Source organism: Pan troglodytes, chromosome 9 (assembly GCF_028858775.2).
Source record: "Pan troglodytes isolate AG18354 chromosome 9, NHGRI_mPanTro3-v2.0_pri, whole genome shotgun sequence".
NCBI lineage: Eukaryota > Metazoa > Chordata > Mammalia > Primates > Hominidae > Pan > Pan troglodytes.
The window spans coordinates 45,245,917-45,269,395 of NC_072407.2; the positions used below are offsets into that span (position 1 = coordinate 45,245,917).

At 35.6% G+C, this 23,479-nt stretch overlaps 1 protein-coding gene across 11 annotated transcripts in view; it reads right to left on the bottom strand.

The window, feature by feature from the left end:
* The window catches only part of LRRC4C (leucine rich repeat containing 4C), a 1,339,817-nt gene that overhangs the window by 1,094,096 nt on the left and 222,242 nt on the right, over positions 1-23,479 (bottom strand). For all 11 annotated transcript variants that reach the window (XM_024347053.3, XM_024347051.3, XM_024347050.3 and 8 more), the window contains exon 2: positions 11,181-11,392. The gene's annotated coding sequence lies outside the window, so the exon portion shown is untranslated. The remainder of the gene's footprint in view (positions 1-11,180; positions 11,393-23,479) is intronic.

The following is a 23,479-nucleotide window of genomic DNA, read 5'->3' on the forward strand; positions in this document are numbered from 1 at the left end:
ACATGCAGTGTTTGGTTTTTTGTCCTTGTGATAGTTGGCTGAGAATGATGGTTTCCAGCTTCACCCATGTCCCTACAAAGGACATGAAGTCATCATTTTATTATGGCTGCATAGTATTCCATGGTGTATATGTGCCACATTTCCTTAATCCAGTCTATGATTGTTGGATATTTGGGTTGGTTCCAAGTCTTTGCTATTGTGAGTAGTGCCGCAATAAACATACGTGCTCATGTGTCTTTATAGCAGCATGATTTATATTCCTTTGGGTATATACCCAGTAATGGGATGGCTGGGTCAAATGGTATTTCTAGTTCTAGATTCCTGAGGAACCGCCACACTGTCTTCCACAATGGTTGAACTAGTTTACAGTCCCACCAACAGTGTAAAAGTGTTCCTATTTCTCCACATCCTCTCCAGCACCTGTTATTTCCTGACTTTTTAATGATCGAGGCCAACTAATCTTTATATTTTTGTTTGTTTAGTTTATTTAAGATGTGTACAAAGTGTGTGACTGTGAGGAGTGGAGGGGAATGGGGAAGAAGTTATAAGGTCCTGGCATCAGAGACAATATTGAAAGTTTGAAGAAGGCATAGTCTTCCTTTTCACAACAACTTTTTTTCCTAATCAATATTATTTTTATCTTGGGCTTTCCCAGTGAGCTATATAATGTTTTGAAAATATGTGTAAAGAAAATAAAATGTAAAGACAGCCACTGTGTTAAGAAATTAATCAAGGCTGCAAGACAGTGATGATTCAACTTTCATAACAAAAGGTAAAGCTGAATATCTTTCCAATAATCTGATTATGCTTAAACACAACACCTTTTAAAATTGCTTTTTGCTTCAACTTCTGTTTATAAGTTCAGGGGTACATGTGCAGGATGTGCAGGTTTGTTACATAGGTAAACATGTGCCATGGCATGTGCCATGATGGTTTGCTGCACAGATCAATCCATCGCTTAGGTATTAAGCTCAGCATACATTAGCTAGTCTTTCTGATGTTCTCTTTCTTCCCACCCCTCCCCTCAACAGGCCCCAGTGTGTCCATGTGTTCTCACCATTCAGCTCCCACTTATAAGTGAGAACATCCAGTGTTTGGTTTCCTGTCCCTGCAGTACTTTGCTGAGAATAATAGCTTCCATTTATCGAAGCTCCACTTATGTCCCTGCAAAGGACACGATATTGAGCTCTATTTATGTCCCTGCAAAGGACATGATCTCATTCCTTTTCATGGCTGCATAGTATTCCATGGTGTATATATGTGCCACATTTTCTTCATCTAGTCTATTACTGATGGGCATTTAGGTTGATTCCATGTACATAACACATTGAAACACATGGCTAAGGTAAATCGTAAAGGCTTTAAAAAGTTGTTACACTGAATTCAATCTTTGTTCTGCTAAGAAGTAGGTTTATGACCTGGGACCTTTTGTTTCCTTCTCTGTGTAATAAAAGTAATAAAGTTTGCCTCCTATGATTTTTGGAGGATTAAATATGCTAACATATTAGAAGTTTCTACAATAGTGCTAGAATAGGGGCATCATGAAATTTGTTTGATTTTCTTACTTCCTTTCTCAATTCTTGTGTTTATACTTTGGTTACTAAAAAGTTAAAATCACTCTGAAGGTCAATTTCCACATGTTATAAACTAAACAGTATAAACATTTTTAATAGGTTTATTATGGGGTATATGTTAATTACTCCATGAAATGATGTGATAATATATCAAGTCCTACGATAATATTTATTTTGTGTAAAATTATGTGGAGAAATGGACATTAATGCCCACCTGGGGACCTTTTCTCAGACAAACATCTTGCTTTTATAAGTAGCTGTGGGGCTGAAGAGACAAAAAGTGACAGAAAAAGTGTTAGCAAACTCGTTTTAATGTACTTTAAGCATCCATCACTAACCAACAGGTAACATAACTGTATGTCTAGATTTACTCCTTGAATCTTCTCTACCACATAGTGAATGGGTCACAGCAAAAGATTTAGTGCTACAAATTTAGAGTGATCACATTACATTTTTTGAGCAGGAAAGTTTCTAGCTCTCAAACTTATACAAGATTAAATCATAACAGACATCACATGTTAGAGAGTTGATAGATCCATGCATGTTATAACAGATAAAGTGCAGGGTCAATATGCACTTCCATACACACACTCAGCACCCTTTACATTTATCTTCTCTTTGAATTACTCCAGGGCTATCCCAACATCCTTAATGAAATCAGACATAGACTGAATTACATTCTTTTAAAACTGGAACAATCACACATCAACTTACATTAAGTTCCTTCCTTGCAGATCCAACTGGTGCAATATAGAACTCACATTTTGACCTCCATTTGTTATTCTCATTTGTTCTCAATTTGATTTGATCTCATTATAATATCCTTTAAAGTACTAAATCTTTCATTAGTAAAAAGACACATGAAGCTTTTGGACTAAGCTGTTTTCCCATTTTCCTATTCTGGTCTGTCAGAATTTGTCATCTGCAAGTCTGTGAAATACTTGCCTGCCATATTTAGCTAGGAGAAGCCTTGAAATCTGTTTTCAATCAGAAAAATATGGACAGCCACACTTCCCTCCAAATAAGAAGAATATGAAGGACATCTTCAATCACCATTGGCAGTCTACTCAGAATGAGTTATGACAACAGCAGTGACCCAAGTGAGAAGAAAATAACCTCTACTGTTGCCAGGCTGCCAGGTGCTAGTGACTCCCTGAAGTACACTTCAGGTCCTAGAAAACTGATCAGATGTGTGTCAATGACCACAAACACCTTGCCTGGTTCTTAAACAATAAAAATGAAAAAGAGAAAAAACGTATAATAATGGCTGGCAACTACCTACACTTAAAAATATAAATGCAGGCGCGATGGCTCACGCCTGTAATCCTAGCACTTTGGGAGGCCAAGGCGGGTGGATCACGAGGTCAGGAGATCGAGACTAACCTGGCTAACACGGTGAAACCCCGTCTCTACTAAAAATACAAAAAATAAAAAAATAAAAATAAAATTAGCCGGGCGTGGTGGCGGGCGCCTGTAGTCCCAGCTACTCGGCAGGCTGAGGCAGGAGAATGGCTTAAACCCAGGAGGAGGAGCTTGCAGTGAGCCGAGATCATGCCACTGCACTCCAGCCTGGGTGACAGAGCCAGACTCCAACTCAAAAAAAAAAAAAAAAAAAAAAAAATATATATATATATATGTATATATAAATAAATGCCTAAGTAAATTGTGGTTCACTTAGCTAAAATATACTCTGAAGTCATTAAAAATAGAAATGTTTATAAAGAATGTTTAACATGAAGAGCTTATGATGAATTGTTTAGTCATAATTTTCCCCTTCATTTCCTATGTTCATTCTCAATTTCTATTTTTTATTCATGTATATATATATATATCACATTTTGTATAACAGGTTTACTGAGATATAATTTATATGCAAAAAAATCACACTTTCTAAGTGTAAAGTTCAGTGGTTTTTAGTAACTTTACAGAATTGTGCAATAATCACCCATATCTAATTTTAGAACATACTATCAATTGAAAAAAATTTTTTAAAAAACTGGCCAGGAGTAGTGGCTCACGTCTGTAACCCCAGCACGTTGGGAGGCCAAGGTGGGTGGATCACCTGAGGTCATAAGATCAAGACCAGCCTGGCCAACATGGTGAAACCCTGCCTCTACTAAAAATACAAAAAGTAGCTGGACGTGGTGGTGCACGCCTGTAATCCCAGCTACTCGGGAGGCTGAGGCACAAGAATTGCTTGAACCCATGAGGGGGAGGTTGCAGTGAGCTGAGATCATACCACTGCACTCCAGCCTGGGTGACAGAGTGCAACTCCATCTCAAAAAAAAAAAAAAAAAATTCCATCCACATTGACGATGTTTCCACAATCTCTTTGGCTCCTAACCCTGAAAACCACTAATCTACTTTTTTATTTCTGTGAATTTACCTATGTTTGGCATTTCTTACAAATGGAATAATAATATGTAGCCTTTGTCTCTGGCTTCTTTCACTGAGTATAATGTTTTTACATTTGATCCATGCTATAGCCTGTATCAGTACTTTCTATTGTATAGATGTATCATATTTTGTATATCCATTCATCTCTCAATAGAAATTTGAGTTATTTCCACTTTGGGGCTATTATAAATGATGCTGCCATAAACATTTATGTATAAGTTTTTGTGTGGACCTATGTTTTCATTTTGGGGGACATATGCTTAGGAGTAGAATGCCTGGCCTATGCTAACTCTACATTTAACATTTTGAGGAACTGCTGAAATGCTTTCCAAAGTGGCAGCTTCGTTCTCAAGCCTACCTCGTATGCAGTTGAAACAAAGCACACACACACAAACACAAAACCTTATTTAATAAAGGTTTCTTACATTACCTAATTTTGGCACACTGTAACTGTGAAGGCTACAGATATTTTACCTTCTTAAAGAAGCAAATGTCTGAGCTATGGCATTGCCCTTTTATTGCAGCAAGACTTAGTCCTTGCAACTGTTGCAACTGTTCATTTTAAAACAGGCTCATTTACCCATCACCATTGTAAATTTAAACAAAATTGAAGAACAGAGAAAGATCTGAAACATTACAGGGAATTTAGGACACAGACACAATAGAGCAATGAGTGGATAAGTGAAATGACCACTATGCAATCAACATTAACTTTGCATTTTAATGTCAAGAAAGAAAAACGACATTGAGATAAACAACTTTGAGAACAGTAAATGTCCCAAATTAAGAGTTTAAAAATAGACTTCAGGATAAAAATGACATTTTTCTCTTTAATTACATTCTTAAGTAAAAAAAAAAAAAAGGTAGGTAGAAACTGAAAATAGATTTCACTAACTGCTAGCTTTTCTAACAGCCCAGTGTGTGAAAATCCAGCTGTTCTTTTCTGCTTCATACATAGCAGCAATAATGGTAAAGACGATGCCTTCCTTATTTGCTGACAGTTGTGTTGATGATGCAGGAGGCAAAATAGCATTTCTCTTCTGGGCAATGTTAATTATGGAGTGCTGACAGGAGTTCAAAAATAAATCCAGATTCTTCAAGTTAATGCCCCACATCAATATAGTGTGAAAAATATAATACACTGACAAGTATGAGAAAAGTGTAGATTTTGCATGATCTCCTCTTTCTCAATAAGTAAAAAGATTCAGAGTGAATTCAAAAACTAAAAATAATAAACTATAAAGGAAAAACAATTTATATACCTATCTATGTTTTTAATTTATATTGCTCACTTGATTCTTTAAAGCTGAAAGAATATTCAAACTTATGCTCTTTTTTTTAGATGATATGACCAAGGCTCTGAGAGATTAAAAGAAACGGGTCATGAGTGGAAGAGTACAAATTTTATTCCAGATTTTTATCTCTTCATCTGATACTACAACATCCCTATTTTTTCAGGCCAAATTTCTGAACACAGCCCATCAATTTTAAAATGGTTTATATGGACAGTGTGTTTGGATTTCCAAAATTTTGGCCATATAACGAATGGACTATAACAACACCACGTAGTTCTTCAGACAGTGCCCATGTTCTGTTAGAAATTAATTAATGACACTAACTTAAAATGGAACACTTGAATTTTCTTTCTAGTATTTAGCAACTATCTGGTAACTATTGTCAAATCAAAATACATAGAAGCTTCAATAAATATTAATCTCCACTATAATTTTTAAAGCAGGACTTCAATATGCGTATTATCTGAATACTTTAAAAATAAAGAAACCAAGAGGAATACCCCTTAAGCAACTTGCCCAAGGTCAAACAAGAAAATAAATGTTTATATTTTATACTCAAGTCTATCTGAACACAAATCCCTGCTTTTCAATAATGCTAACTTGATAAAAAGTATTTAGGCTTTAAAAATGGTGTGGTCCTTTGAATCGGTAATTTTGTTTAGAACTTTATTCTAAAAATAGAATAAAGAACATGTACTATGACTTAGCTATAAGAATCTTAATATTGGCTATAGTGCCAAAAATTGGAATGAACTAGTGATGAAAAGGACTTGACTAAATTAATTGTGTTGGGAGATGGTGGGGGTGGATGATGGGAGGTTGCTTGTTGGCTGCAATGTGCATTGCTTCTGTGATGAATATGTTAAAGACCCTGACTTCATTACAATGCAATAAATTGATGTAGCAATATTGCACTTCTACCCTGCATAAAAAAATTTAATAACTAAATTGCATTATGTTCACACAATAGAATAGTATGCAACCATTAAAAATGTTGTAGAAAAATATCTATAGGAAAAATAATCCTAGCACACATAATCTTCTTAGTGAATTCCACTTAGCCTGCAAAGTTTAATTAAATGTTATTTTGGTGATATGTGTTCTCATCCAAATAAAATGAGGCCTACTCTCCTCTTTGCTCCCATAGGTCTACACATACGGCATATGGTATTATACTTAATTATTTGGGTATGTGTTTTCCCTTACAGACTATGACTTCCTCAAGGTCACAAAAAAAAAAAAAAAAAAAAAAAAAACTTTAGTCACCTTTGTTACCTCACCCATATCTAACACAGTGTATAGTGCATAGTTAAGAGGAGACAGTCAATAAACATCCACTGCAAAAATAAGTGAACAATCCTTGTCAGTATGTTCAACTTATTTTACTTAAGAATCATATAGAAAGTGATCACATATCTATGGTTTACTGGGGAAAACTTTCCTGCTTTTTTACAATGACAAGAAACAAACCCCTTCATTCTAGTTACCTTTGATTCTGCCTTGCTGCCTTAAAGACAGAAATAGGTAATAATCTCAGCACACCTGTGATGCACTCACTGCACCTGACCCTGTGATGCAACAGTGTGGCAACCGCCTGAGCTAAGGCAGGGCTTTTAATGTGAATTTTATATATTTATGTAGAATATAGCAATAGGCTTCATACAATATATCTGTGAAAATTATCTTCAAAAAATTTTGTAGATGTCTACTTTATGTGTATTTTCTAAGGACAGAGTTCTTTAGCTATATGCTCAGAAAGCCATTGGTCAAAAAAAGTTTAAAGAATAATAACAGATTCTATGTTGTTTTCAACATATTACTATGACCCCAAATCATCTTAACTTTCATATGCATATGCATATGTCACTTTTTTTTTTTTTTTTTTTTTTTTTTGGGACGGAGTCTTGCTGTGTCACCCAGACTGGAGTGCAGGGTTGCCATCTCGGCTCACAGCAAGCTCCGCCTCCTGGATTCACGCCATTCTCCTGCCTCAGCCTTCCGAGTAGCTGGGACTACAGGCGCCTGCCACCACGCCCGGCTAAATTTTTGTGTGTGTTTTTAGTAGAGACGGGGTTTCACTGTGTTAGCCAGGATGGTCTCAATCTCCTGACCTCATGATCCGCCCACCTCGGCCTCCCAAAGTGCTGGGATTATAGGCTTGAGCCACCGCGCCCGGCCGCATATGTCACTTATTAAGTCAAATTTTCTTTGTTTTGTTTTCATTTTTGAGACTGGGGTGAGCTGACTTCTTATCAAAGCCCATTAAAATGTAGTTAATTATGGGTAGATTCGTTCATTATTCTTTTCTGTAGACATTATAGTACAGACACAAGTACTCCCAACAAAATTACAAAAATTCCTCTGGGGATGAGAAAAGAGAGTTGCTATGTGCAGTTCAGTGAGGATGAAGATACTTTTCACCCTTGGCATCTGCACAGTCAGTATTTTCAAATTATCTAAAGAAAGTCAGGGAGCGAGTCATTGGGAAGAAAGTCAAATGCATAAGGGCCAGGAAAACAAAAAGAGTAAGAGAGGAAGTTTACAGAAGCCCATATCGGAAGACTGCCTTCAACTAATACTGAAGAAATCTTCACACATTCTTGAAGTCCAGTCAAGTGTTTCTATGTGTTTCTACATAAAGGTGTAGCTGTATTTAGAGCTGCCACATTTTCCATCGCCTGAAGGAATTTCCATTTATTTGCTATGGCACTTTTTCTTTTTTCTCTAGCAGGACCATCACACACTGTGGTTTAGCCCTGTGCCTACAACAATAGATTAGAAATTTTAGTTGGGAAAATCACCCGGTGTTGACCTTATTCAGCTCCCTCTGCTCAATCATGTTTGTGTGCAGGGGATGAACCAGATGAAGTTTCAGAGATGCAATTCTGAATAAATAATTTTATTCAGAAAAAGTAGAATGTTCCCTCATCTACTGCACATGCCAGACAGAGGCTAGTACCAGTTTTAAAAATACTACAAAGGAAGCCTGAGTATTCTCAGAATCTGAAGACACATGAAGGATAATTGAAGGGATTCCAGAAAGCCCAGTTTCAGTAAGACAGAAGAGGCTTCATAGGGACCTATATGTGTTTTTGTATTATTTGACCTGGAATTTTTTTAAATTAAAAGGCTAGTAGGGAGCCCCTTGAAGACTATCTCTAAGATCACTAAATATGAAAGTTAAAATCAGAGTTTATACTATTCCTGACTTGTATAAATTGCCTGAGGAAGGTGAGGTTTTTTATGCATTAGGAGACAGGAATAATAGTAATAATAGTTTCTTGAGAGCTTACTTTTTACCAGGCATGCTCTACATGCTTTACATGTACTAACTCACTGATTATTATACCAAAGTGAAAACTATTATTATTTTCTTTCTGTCAATGAGGAAACAAGACATAAGAATAAGAAGGAAGTTTTTCAAGGACATACAACTAGTAAGGAAGGGCTCATGCTCTTAAACAATATGAAATACCCCTCTCCAAGGGAGAGTTATGAAAATAGGAATCTCTCTGGTTATCTGCTGTGCAACATTCAACTTTTTTTTTGGGGAGGGGGGTGTTATCCAAAATAGTGGATAATCTCTAGAAAACAGCTTTTTTTTTTCAAATAATTATCCTCCAATATTAAACACACAGACATACACACACACACACACACACACACACACACACACACACACACAATTCTACACATCTGAAAGTACTTCCAATCACAAGATTTTAAAGAATTTTACTTAGAATATATTGTCTATTTCACTGAGAAAAAAATGATTTGTGTGGAAACACAAGAAAAGATGATCACTTTTCCCATCTCATATTTATCTAATTTAATAAACATAACTAAAAGCAGATATGTTGATATCCCAAGAAAATTGAGATGATTTAATGGGTAATTTTTCATCAGAAGTCATATATTGGTTTATTTATTCAAATAACAAGAATTCATTTAACAACTACTTTGTTCTAGGCCAGTGTCTATGCACTGGGAATATATAGAAATGAATAAAACAGATTACATCTCTGACTTTGTGAACTTGAGTTAAAGATGTTACTACTATTAAATTACTGATGATTTCTCTTGGTTCAAGATATTCTGTATTTATTTATTTACTTAACTTTTATTTTAAGTTCAGGGGTACAAATGTAAGTTCGTTACATAGGTAAACTTGTGTAATGGAGGTTTGTGGTACAAATTATTTTGTCACCCAGGTATTAAGCCTAATACCCATTAGTTATTTTTTCTGATCTGCTTCCTCTTCCGACTCTCCACCTTCTGAAAGGACCCAGTGTGTGTTGTTCCCCTAATGTGCCCAAACAAATTTACAAAAAACAATCTCATAAAAAAGTGGGCAAAGGACATGAACAGACACTTTTCAAAAGAAGACATATGTGCGGCCAACCATCATATGAAAAAAAAAACCTCAGTATCACTGATTATCAGAGAAATGAAAATCAAAACACGATGAGATACCATTTAACACCAGTCAGAATTGCTATAATTACAAAGTCAAAAAATAGCAGATGCTGGCAAGGTTGTAGAGAAAAAGGAAATCTTATCACTGTTTATGGGAGTGTAAATTAGTTTAGCCATTGTGGAAGACAGTGTGGCGATTCCTCAAAGACATAAAGACATAAATGCCATTTGACCCAGCAATCCCATTACTAGATATATACCCAAAGGAGTATAAATCATTCTATTATAAAGACATATGCAGGAATAAGTTCATTGTATCACTATTTACAATAGCAAAGATATGGAATCAACCTAAATGCCCATCAATGATTGACTGGATAAAGACATTCTATATTGTTAAAGTTTATAAATATATACATTTCAAATGGGAAGTATTGGAAAGAATAAATTTATACTGCAAGATATACAAATAGAATTCCACACAAGAAACCATAGAGCTCAACTGGCATAGAGACAAATTCTTAACATCATTAGTTCTAGTTTTAGAATCTCCTATAAATACCCACACAGAGGACAGAATGCAAAGCCTGAATTTGTACTTATTTCTTCTTCTAGGGCACGCTACATCTTAAGAACTGTCCACTCCAACACACATCCCAGTGAATAAGCATATCAATCTCATGGCTAACAACATATCTTTGGATGTTTCACAACCAAATAAAATCTCACCTTCTAAGGGAGCAGACAGTAGAAGAATGGTGAATTACATGGGCTAGAAATAGGAGCTTGATATATAAATATTTCAAATGATCAACTAGCAACAAGAGACAAAAACACACAACAGCAAAAGTAGGTACTGTAGATTACAATTCTACTTGAAATGTACATATGGTTGGTTAAATCCTCTTCTTATTGAAAATCATTTAAGACTAGGCATTCTGGCATCATACTGTGGCACTTGAATAAAGGTTCTACCACTTAACAGCTGGTGATAGGCAAGGGTTACTCTGCCTGGGCTGGAGACCCAGCAGGCTGACTTTCCATACAGACAGCTGACACTTCCTCTCCCACAAAGAGCAGGCTCATTTGAAAACTAAAATGCAGAAGATAGAAAAACTGGCAACAACTGAGTACTCAAGTCAGACAGCTGATAGGATGCCAATGAAATGGACAGGGCTGAGGGCCAAGAATCCCCAACACCATATGACAACAAACATGAGACTTGGGCCCTGGACTCCAATCTCACCAAGGGCTGGGTTACTGAGCTCTCTGTTATAAATGCTGCGGTGGAAGATCAGGGATAGAAGTCACAATTCTTGTGCATCACAGAACTGTAACAACAAAGTTTTGACCTTGGCCCCAATCTATCCCAGGGGAAGGTCTCGTGCTTCTGTAACCAGGCAGCTTATAAGCCCCACATCTCAAGACTGGAGCCTCTCCCATGACAGACATTTGCCCACCAGATCCTTGTACAATTGGTATGGAGAAAGTGGCTCACCTGCTGCTACTCTGTCTCTGTAGTTTTTCCTCTCAAAAAAAAAAAAAAAAAAAAAAAAAAGAATGCTGATCCAGGCTGGTGTGTGTACTTTCAGGGCATTCACTCTTGATTATTCCACATTAGACGGTCTTGAACAAATTATTAATTCTCTTTGAGCCTCAGTATCCTCTTCATCAAATACGGATAATGACAGTAAACACTTCATTTGGTTTCTGTAAGGATTAAATGAGATAATCTATGTCAAGTATTTATCAGAGCACCGGCACAGAGTGAACATTAAAAAACACTAGCTATGATTACAATTTATTATTTAATTCAAGGGGATTTTTCAATACATATAGGGGATTTTATCATATTTCAAAAAGAAATAAAAAATAAACCTGAGGTCCTTCATTAAGAGACATAGAGAGTCATTGTTCTATAGGCTATGACTCCATCGTTGATGTGAGGTTTATTTGATGGCTGAAAGATTCTGAGTTTCAAATCAGAGAAGAGAAATTTAGCACATAAAAGGAACTTAGACTTTTACTGAGAAGCAGACTTCTAATTGGTGCCTAGGTATCTGTTTGCACCTTCTTGAAAATAAGAACTCTGGAGGAGTGGCATGAAGAAAAGACAGCCTTAGTGGCTATACTTTTCTCTACAAAATTATTTATTCATTCATTCATCCATCAATACATTATCTCCTTTATTCAACAGTTACATATTGCAAGACACTGTGCTAAGTATGATGGTGAGATAAGATATAATCAGGTCAATATGGAGAAGTACAAATTGGCTTGTCCAAAACTTACTCCCTACATGCTCACATGCTAGTCTCCCAAAGAAGGAGCTTTCTGCCTGCAGATTGCCTGGAAAAATAGCTACAAAAAATGTCTTAAGGCAACCAATTCTAGTAAAGGCTGAGATGGCAGATTAAGCCATGTTCAAGCATGTTAAAGAGCTGGAACTCTGAGGCTTAGACATGAACCCACTGACTCTGCCAGAGAATGGGCTTGTGTTCCCCAAATTATTGGATGTCCAGTTGGCAGAACAGGACTTGGAGACAAAACTGTGCCATACACCTACTTGATGGATTTCATCTCTTAATCATGCCGGGGAAGAGCTGTTGCTTTCCCAATTAGTTTCTTAAAGCCTTCTGGAGGCCAGTGCTTGATTTATTCCATCTCTGTGTGCTGCCCCAAAGTACAATGGAAAATTATACTATGTTTCCTATCACAGTAAAATCCACCAATATAATGCTTTTTCATCATTCCTAGTGTGTTAGCTGCCTGGTTTTTTGTCCTGGATTAATCAATACTTTTGTGACTTAAGAAGCTCATAACGTAAAAGAGAAGATAAAACACTTAAGTGGATTAAATTAATAAGAGAGAATTACCTGCCATGGAAAAAGTATGTGCCACGTTTAGAGGGAATCATCTGTTCTTTTTACTGACCGACCTCTACCTCCCTTGAAGGTATTTGATAGAAACCAATTCCTGCACCTCTCACTATTTCATTGCCAATAAGAGGAATGACTTATTTTACAGGACTAATGCATCTATACCATTCACTCATGAAACGTGAGAGGTAGGCTTCACTTGATGCAATTTATTAGCTCTGTAACTACAATTCTCATCCAAGGGGCCAGTTTCAGGGTGATAATATTGGCCTAATGTACAGTGTGTTTTGGCCTCATATAGAGAGTATATTTATCAATACAGTCTTACTGATAATAAAGGTGATATTTGAATGCCTAAGGAAGTCAACACTTCCTTGTCCCCTTCTTAATAGGTTTAGAACTTAGAAAAGACATTTGATCTAATGACTCCTTTAATCACATTTGTTTAATTCAGACACGAATTTGTATCCCAGTTGGTTTTGGAAATACTGTATTCAATCTTGAAATGTCAGCGTACTCATTAGCCTATGGCTATAATTCTCTCATTGGATTCTATGAGGGATTAACTGAGATGATATGCCTGAATCATATAAGGTATTCAAAAATTCTTCTTGTATGGTGTACATGATGTAAAGAGTAGTCTAGAGAAAGAAACTTGATACAGCTCTGTTTACAATAGCCAAGATTAGGAAGCACCCTAAGTGTCCATCAACAGATGAATAGATAAAGAAAATGTGGTACTTATATGCAATGGAGTACTATTCAGCCATAAAAAGAATGAGATTCAGTAATTTGCAACAACATGGATGGAACTGGAGGATATTATGTTAACTGAAATAAGCCAAACACAGAAAGACAAACATCACATGTTCTCATTTATCTGTGGGATCTACAAATCAAAACATTTTGAACACATGAGGATAGAGAGTAGAAGGATGGTTACCAGAGGTTGTGGAGGCCGGGTAGGAGGAAGATGTAGGGGGGTAGGAAGAAGATGGGGATGGTTAATGGGTACAAAAAATTAGAATGAATGAATATGGCCTAGTATTTGATAGCACAACAGGGTGACTATAGTCCATAATAATTTAACTGTATATTTTAAAATAACTAAAAGAGTATAACTGGATTGTTTGTAAAACAAAGGATAAATCCTTGAGAAGGTGGACACCCCATTTTCCATGATGTGATTATTACACATTGCATGCCTGTATCAAAACATCTCATGTACCCAATAAAAATATATACCTTCTATATGCCCACAAAAGTTAGAAAAAAATATTTTAAAAAATCTTGAGAGACTAAGGGAGTTTTATTGAGTCTCCATATTAAGAATATTTGGGCCAGGCCCAATGGCTCACACCTGTAATCCCAGCACTTTGGGAGGCCAAGGTGAGAGGATTGCTTGAGCCCAGGAGTTCGAGACTAGCCTGGGCAACATAGTAAGACCCTGTCTTTATTTTATTTATATATATATTTTTTTGTTTCTATCATATATAAACATTTTTTAAAGTAAGGTAAAAAAGAATATTTGATCTTTTTTCAGTTAACTTAAATATAGGAAACAAAAAATTTAACAGATGGTCCCCAACAAATTGGAAACTTTTCTGTGTCTTAAGCCTATGACATGCCAGCCGGTTTGACACCACTATTCAGAACTGAGAGCCTGGGTACTGCAGAGAACTATCACAGGAGGATATTTAATGAATTGTGGAGGAAGTCAAACCTCAGTCCATGCCACTCACCTCAACAGGACATAGCTCACCATGTGTCATTTAAAATGCAATTCTCTTTGAATGGACAAAGTGCAGTTCTATTACTAGACATGACTGCTTTTACTACTAGCAGTGGTTTAATGATTTTATGTCATTGCAGTAATAGAAACATGACATTCAACTGTGACTATAGCTTGTACGAGTCTATTTTTGGAAAGCTGATTTTGCAGAGGACATGGAAATGTGGAGTCTTGGTTCCTGTTTATTTCCCAAAAGCCTTGGCCAGTAACTCTTATACGTCACTCCCCTCTATGGACCTTTCATGACTTTCTGAGATGAGTGTAGTGATTTGAAGTACCAAACAATGATCGTTCATAGAAAAAATCTCTTCTTTAGAAAAGGAGAATTGGGACTGAATCCAATTTTTCCATCAAAAGAAACATCCCTCATGGAGTATTTCAATGCCTGAGTCCTCACTCTTGACAAGGAAGAAGCAAGCAAACAGCATCAACAAAGATAACCAAAATAACACATTCTTTCTCAGTAGAGGACACTGCCATCTACCTTTTACAGATAAATCTGAAGCTAAGAGATGTAAACTCCCCCAATGTCCTGTCTTCACACATAGACACTTATCACTGTCAGTACTCAGAGTTCAACTTCTTTCTAATCTCAGAACAAGTGCTTTTTCTTTTGCTTACAGCCAACCCTTTCATCTGTGTTCTTGATTCCAACTCCTCCTGTCTTTTCTAAGACCTTGATCCATCAGTGCTCTACCTTTGTTCCTGTATTTTCACCTCTCCCCTTGCTACTGGTCCTTTCAGCCTGTTCACATGCTAAAATCCTTACCATTACACACACACACACACACACACACACACACACACCCTTCTCTCTACGTGTAGTCACTGACCTATTTCCCTCCACAATCAAACTACTTAAAATAGTCCACATTTGCAGTCTCCCATTTTAAAATCACCTGTTTTCTCTTATCCATCTATAAATACGTACATGATTTTTCCTTGTACCCTTATTTCAAACAACAGTACAAGCATTTGTTATTTGTCCTTCCTTCCTTTCAACCCACACCCACAGTCCTCTGCTTGCATCTTTCTGGCCAGACTGCTAAAGTGAAATTCATCAATAACCTCCTAACATTTAAAGATAATGGGCAAGACTAGTAATTTAACTGTCACCAGCATGTGAAACAAAAGACACCTCCTTCCCCTTTTGAAAAATGTTTCTCTCTTTTGGTTTCATGTTGCTGCTTCCTTATTCCTCCCACTTACCATATATTGGACACATATTTTCCCGAAGTACTATGTCATCAGTATAGTTCAAATAGTTAAAATAACCCTAAAAAGGTAGGGAATATTGCAATATTATATACATTTAAGATCAAGCAGATGGAAGCTAAGGAAATGGAATTTTTACCTAAGTTATAGAGTAAGTACAATATATGAGGTAAGAATCCAGTTTTGTCTGATACCAATGTATATTTTTAAACATGTTATTATGAGAATTACATATTCCAAAAGTACAGAAATATACCAAATGGTTGCAACCAACAAAACACACCTACTCAAAGATTTAACAAATATTTACATTTTGCTTTTATTTTTACTTTTCAGAGACAGGGTCTTGCTCTGTGACCCAGGATGCAGTGGCCCAATCATGGCTCACTGCAGCCTCAAACTCCTAGACTCAAGGGATCCTCCCATCTCAGCCTCCCAAGTATCTGGGACTATAGCCACGTGTCTCTACCCTGGACTTTGCTTTATTAACCTCAGAACTTTTTTCTTTCCAGATTGATATAATTTAAATAATTGAAGCCCACTTTGCATTCCTTCCCAATTTTTCTACCTTTCTCCTCAGAGCGAAAGCCATTATTCTTTAGTTGGTATGTATCCTTTACATTCCAAAGTTTTTCTACTATTGGATTGATACAGTCTTCTTTATTCCTGTCTTCCCTTCCTTTTTCTGTCTGAATATTTTACGTTGATTTTCTTTTCTGTTTGTGGACATTTATACATTTTTTAACATGTACACTTAACAGTTGATCGATAATATTTCTAATCTTCTCTCTAACCAAAAAGGGCATTTGAATGTATTCACACTGAACTTCTTCCTCCAATTTACCACATTAATTTCTCTTGCTTTTTCCCTGTAAAATACCTTGCCTGAAACTACCAAGAAATTAGTAGCATATATCAGTCTGTCTGTCTATCTATCACCTATCTTTCTATCTGTGTTATTTTTCACAGACAAACCTTACATGTATATGAAAGGGTTTCTTTATCATCTCACCCTTTCTTTGGGTTGGAGGTTCAATTTTCTCTTACTGATTTTCATTCTCATATAGATAGCTAGATCAATAGATCGATGATAGAGAGAGAGAGAGATAGACAGACAATCTATAGATTCTAATTCTCACTATTTTTATGAGATTTTTTCCCCATTTGGATTCATCCCTGAATTGAAGTTCAGCTAAATGTAGAATTTTAGGTAAACAATTATTTTCCATCCACTCTTTAAAGTTTCATTCTGTTGGGGCATCTGGTCTCCATCATGGCTGTGAGACATCTTCTGTCATTCTAATTTCCATTCCTTTGATTGCAATAGATATCTCATCCTTAATTGCTTTCAATATGTTTTCTGTTTGTGTGAGTTTGGAAATTTCACTGCAATAGAACTAGGTGAATATTTGTTTTTAATTAAACAATGTGTGGATGTAGTACTCATTCTGAAGATTGATATCTTTTTTTGCTTCAGGCAAATAACAAACCAGTGTATGATTCTTTTGTCTCTATCCTCCTTGTCTATAATTTCTCTCATTTTCTGTAGTATGTCATTTTATTTGTCTTAACTCTTCACAGTAAAGCTGCATGTCTGGTTAATTTAATCAGATCTATTTCCAAGTCTCTAATGCTTGTTTACACTTAACTGCATCTTTACAAATGTATTTGCTCACAAAATCTTACAGCTTATAGCTCCACAGTTCAACATTGGAGTCCTTCTCCAAGTCTGATGTCTGTGGTCATTTTTTTCTTTTATCTATTTGAATGTTTAAACACAGTCATTTTAATGTGTCCTCTGGACAATTCTATTATCTCTAGTTCAGGGGGTGTAAATTCTCCTATTTGTTGCATTTTCTGACTTTTCATTATGAATTTCCATTGGGGATTTAAATATGTCACTCTTAAGTCACCTTCATGGGGTGACTTAATTATGGAAAATTTGTGTCTCCCTAAAATTCATATGTTGAAGGCCTAACCTCTTAGATGACTGTATTTGGAGATCAGGTCACTGGTATCCTTGTAAGAAAAGGAAGAGACACCAACAATGTGCACACATAGAGACAAGGCCATGTGAGGATGTAGAAAGAAGGCAACTATCTGCAAGCCAAGAATAGGGTGCTTACAAAAACCAACATGGTTGGCATTTGGATCTTAGACTTCTAGTTCCAGAACTGTGAGAAAATAACTTTCTGTTCTTCAAGCTAACCAGTGTATGGTATTCTTTTATGGCAGCCCAAGCCGACTAATACAGGAGCATTTCAGGAGTCCCAGTCTATAGCAACGATCACCATGTGTCATTGCATATTCACCTTTTCACTGTTGTCATCAGTTTCACTGAGTTTGTATTAGGTTTTTATTAATTTCTCAACTTGCCCTTCTCATACTACATACAAATTCGGAACTCACAAGTTTTCTTAAAGTGTCTCGTATGGCCAATTTCTCAAAAATGATTCATTTTAAATGATGGCTGGTGGTCAGAATTTTTCTAGTTCTAATATCAAAGCCATAGCAGAATGATCTCCTGTCTCAATGTTTTCTTGCAGGTAGTACAGATCCAATCAACTTCTACTTGCACTCAGCCTTGAGGGTATTAAAATGTCACACCTAGCATTTAATGACTGTTTCCCCCTGATAACTCTGATGTTTTGTGCCTTTGATTACTGATCTTACCTTGAATTTCTCCTTCACTGAAGCATGTAAAAGCTCTCCTTTCTTGTTTTTTACCATGTACAAGCATTTCTAAAATATTTCTTTCATAATTTAATTGATTTAGAGAAGTAAATTTTTCTATATTGCCTTAATTTTAAAATACCAGATGTCCTTTTTGCTCTTTCTATTTCATTATGCCGTTTATCTTGTCCTCATCATATCTCTGACTACATATTCTGACAAGCAAAAGTTGTTTTCTCTTCCTCTACTTGACAATGAAATGTTGGTATTTTCAGAGGATTGGTCTTCTCTTTCAATAGTCTTCTTGAAAAACCTAGTCTACTTCCAATGTTTCAAGTAACTTATTTTTGAACATTTTTGTTTGATACATCCAATGTGAATCTGTTTTTTGGGTTATAGAACTGCATGACCACCATTAGCTTAAACTCAGAATGTGTAGAAGAGAACTCATGATTTTTCCAAATAATCCCTCAGAAATACCTTGGAACGAGGCACTGTCATCTTTCTGGATAATCAAAGCAAAAAACTAGAAACCATTGATAATGGTTTCCTTTCCTCAATCCCTACCTTCAGTGGAGAGGCAAATCCCACTTTCTCAGCCTCCTTTACCTTACCATTACGGATGCCTTAAGCATAGCTTACGCAGCTATACTTAAGCCCTACTCATAGAGAGATAGATTAGCCTCTTAGGATTTTTCACTTGCAAGATTTAATTATTAGCCAAATTGACATCCATGCCACTAATCAGTTTTATTGCTTCTAGTTTTCTTTTGGCTGCCAGTGGTGTTTTCCTTCTCTTTCTAAACCCTAGAAGAAAACCTAGGCAATACTATTCAGGATATAGGCATGGGCAAGGACTTCATGTCTAAAATACCAAAAGCAATGGCAACAAAAACCAAAATTGACAAATGGGATCCCATTAAACTAAAGAGCTTCTGCACAGCAAAAGAAACCACCATCAGAGTGAACAGGCAACCTACAGAATGGGAGAAAATTTTTGCAATCTACTCATCTGACAAAGGGCTAATATCCAGAATCTACAAAGAACTCAAACAAATTTACAAGAAAAAAAACAAACAACCCCACCAACAAGTGGGCAAAGGATATGAACAGACACTTCTCAAAAGAAGACATTTATGCAACCAACTGACACATGAAAAAATGCTCATCATCACTGGCCATCAGAGAAATGCAAATCAAAACCACAATGAGATACCATCTCATGCCAGTTAGAATGGCGATCATTAAATAGTCAGGAAACAACAGGTGCTGGAGAGGATGTGGAGAAATAGGAACACTTTTACACTGTTGGTGGGACTGTAAACTAGTTCAACCATTGTGGAAGTCAGTGTGGTGATTCCTCAGGGATCTAGAACTAGAAACACCATTTGACCCAGCCATCCCATTACTGGGTATATACCCAAAGGATTATAAATCATGCTGCTATAAAGACACATAGACACATGTTATGTTTATTGAGGCACTATTCACAATAGCAAAGACTTGGACCCAACCCAAATGTCCATCAATGATAGACTGGATTAAGAAAATGTGGCACATATACACCATGGAATACTATGCAGCCATAAAAAATGATGACTTCATGTCCTTTGTAGGGACATGGATGAAGCTGGAAACCATCATTCTCAGCAAACTATCGCAAGGACAAAAAACCAAACACTGCATGTTCTCACTCATAGGTGGGAATTGAACAATGAGAACACTTGGACACAGAGGGGAACATCACATACCAGGGCCCTTTGTGGGGTGGGGGGAGGGAAGAGGGATAGGATTAGGAGATATACCTAACGTAAATGACGCGTTAATGGGTGCAGCACACCAACATGGCACGTGTATACATATGTAACAAACCTGCACGTTGTGCACATGTACCCTAGAACTTAAAGTATAATATATATGTGTGTGTGTGTATATGTATATATGTATACATATATACATATATACACATATATGTATACATATATACATACATACATATATGTATACATACATACATATATGTATACATACATACATACATATATGTATACATACATACATATATGTATACATACATACATACACACATATGTATACATACATACATACACACATATATGTATACATACACACACACATATGTATACATACATATACACACATATGTATGCATACATATACACACATATGTATACATACATATACACACATATATGTATACATACATATACACACACATATATGTATACATACATATACACACATATATGTATACATACATACACACACATATGTATACATACATACACACACATATATATACATACATATACACACACATATATGTATACATACATATACACACATACATGTATACATACATATACACACATACATGTATACATACATATACACACATATATGTATACATACATATACACACATATATGTATACATACATATATACACATATATGTATACATACATATATACACATATATGTATACATACATACATATATATACACATATGTGTGTGTGTATATATATATGTGTGTGTATATATATATACACATATAGAAAGAATAACTAGTCCATACTTTTGAATCCATGGGTCTTTTTAGTGGATTTTCTTTGCCTATAGGACAAAGTCCAAACTCTATCTTACAAAACTGATTCTCGGTAATTGAGCCTTTGACTACTGGTCTAGACTTATTTTTCATAGGGTTCTATACCACCACTTCGAACTCCAGCTCAATGAAGCTGTTTTTAGTTTCATGTTTTCATGACTTTTTTCAAGCTATTGCCTCTCCCTAGAATGATTTCCCCTTGCCCCTTGGACTCAGCATCACCTTCCCAAAACTCTCATTCTTTTCCAGGGGAAGTTGACAACATCCTCCTTAGCATCTCTGCCAGAAATAGTTATTCTTGGTTCCTATTGTAATCTTAATTCCACTGATACAAAAGTGTGCCTGTCTCACACTCTGAGACTGTGAGATGTTTTAAGATGGGGTTTCTCAACTTCGGTGACTCTGATATACTGGGCTAGATAATTCTTTGTTGTCTGAGCTGTACTGTGTATTACTGGATATTTAGCATTCTTGACTTCTAATCACTAAATGTTAGTGGCACTTGTTTCCCATCACACATAACAATCAAAAATGCCTTCAGGCATTATCAAACGTTCCCTGGGTAAGGGTGGGGATTCCTGGTTATCAATCACTGTTTGAAATTAGGAACCATATTTCAAAAGTCCTGTGTTCAAAGTCACAGCCTACATTTCAAAATATTAGTTGGCTAAATGACTACATAATAACAATATTCTAGTTATCAATAAATAATATGTGTATGTGAATATATATATACCCTCATCTAGCCATTAAATAATTGAAATACAAAATATTTCACTTATGAATTATACTTTTGAAATAATTCAGAGAGATAAAGTTCAAATAATATTACATACATGTGTTATCAAGACACACACACACACACACACACGTCATAGTGAAAGACTAAATGCCAAGTAACCACAGTCAAATAAGAACAATTAGCAATTTTGTGAATTGGCTGCCTGTTCACATTTATTTTGCCAAGGCTAATGTTTAGTTAAGTCAACACTTCTGCCAATTATATGAGCCTTCATTGAATGAACTCATGTTTTAATTTTAGCAACTTTGCATTTAACCTTAAGGAAATATAACCTCCTGGGCAATTGTCAAAACAAGTGACTGCATTGACAACGTGTCCCAGAAATAAAAGCTAAGTAAAACCATTATATTTCTTAATTGCTCTTTCTTTAGACATTTACTTGATAAATGTTTAGAGAATTTTCAGAATGTGGTAAATATTTTAAGGAAGTAAAAAATCTTCCAAGGTATTTTTACCGCTACTAGGAAAGATAATTCATGTGTGCAAATAAGCTAAAGAAATTGAGTCAAAACGTTAAGAAAGTTCAAGTGAAAATGGCATCCTAGTGATTTATAAAAACTGAGAAAAGAATCATAGAAAGACAACATGGAATGTTGGCCTTAGGGGAAAAATTGTTAATATCAGTATTACTTATAATATTACAAAAAACCTGAGAAAGTCTTGACATTCAACAGTAGCTGAATAATTACCATTTTAAGATTTTAGTCATAAAAACTCTGCAATAATATGAAAAGCTACATAGTCTATGTTTAAATTAACATTAGAAAAAAAAATTTGCATTCAGTTTGAGTTTGAGCAGGCTTGTATAAAATGCATCACATAAAAACGCCTAGAAGAAAATACATTACGATACTAATGGTTATTTCTAGATTACATGGCTAATAGGGGAAATATGACTCTTTCTTTAGATATATCAGTAATTTAAATTTATCTTCAATAGCTGTACATTTTTATTTATGCAAATATGATAAACTAAACACAGATTTTGTTCTTTGACTCCACTCAGATATGAGAATATAGAAAAGCTTTCTTTTATTCATCATATATTTCTATGACTTTTTCAAAATTTTCAGACAGCAAAAGGGGAAAAAAGTTGTGAAATTTTATTTCTAGACTTTGCTATTTTAACAATTTATTAATTAGTTCATAGACTAGTCCTTAGTCCTTAGATTAAGGGGGCAGGAGGGAAACCCCACAGACTCAAAAAGCATAACTGTGCACCACTTGGTGGGATCATAGCCTTCTCCAAAAGCCTTTTTTTTTTTTTTTTTTTTTTAAGGAAAACACTGGGAAAGAGCAGGGAAGTCAGAAATGCAGATGTGCAGAAATGCACAAGCACACAAAATGTCCTATACTTGTCCCCAGATACCTCTACTATATTAGGTCATTAATATATCTTAAGGCTCATACCTCTTTGTCTCATACCTGACAAGCTAAAGCCTACTACCTCATACCTGAACCATATCTAATCCATTTCCGAGTCTGTTCAGTGCTAAAGAACTTTAATTTTTAGAAAAAAAGTTTATTTTTAATTGACAAATGAAATTGTGTATATTTATCATGTACAGCATGTTGTTTTGAAATATGCATACATTGTGAATTGGCTAAAATGAGCTAATTAACATATTACATTACTTCATATACTTATCATTTCTTTTTTGGTGAGAATGCTTAAAATATTAGGCTAATATATTCTCTTGGCAATGTTCAGGAATATGTTATTATTAAGTATAATCATTATGTTGTATAATAGATCTCTAACTTATTCCTCCTAACTGAAATTTTGTATTCTTTGACCAATATCAGA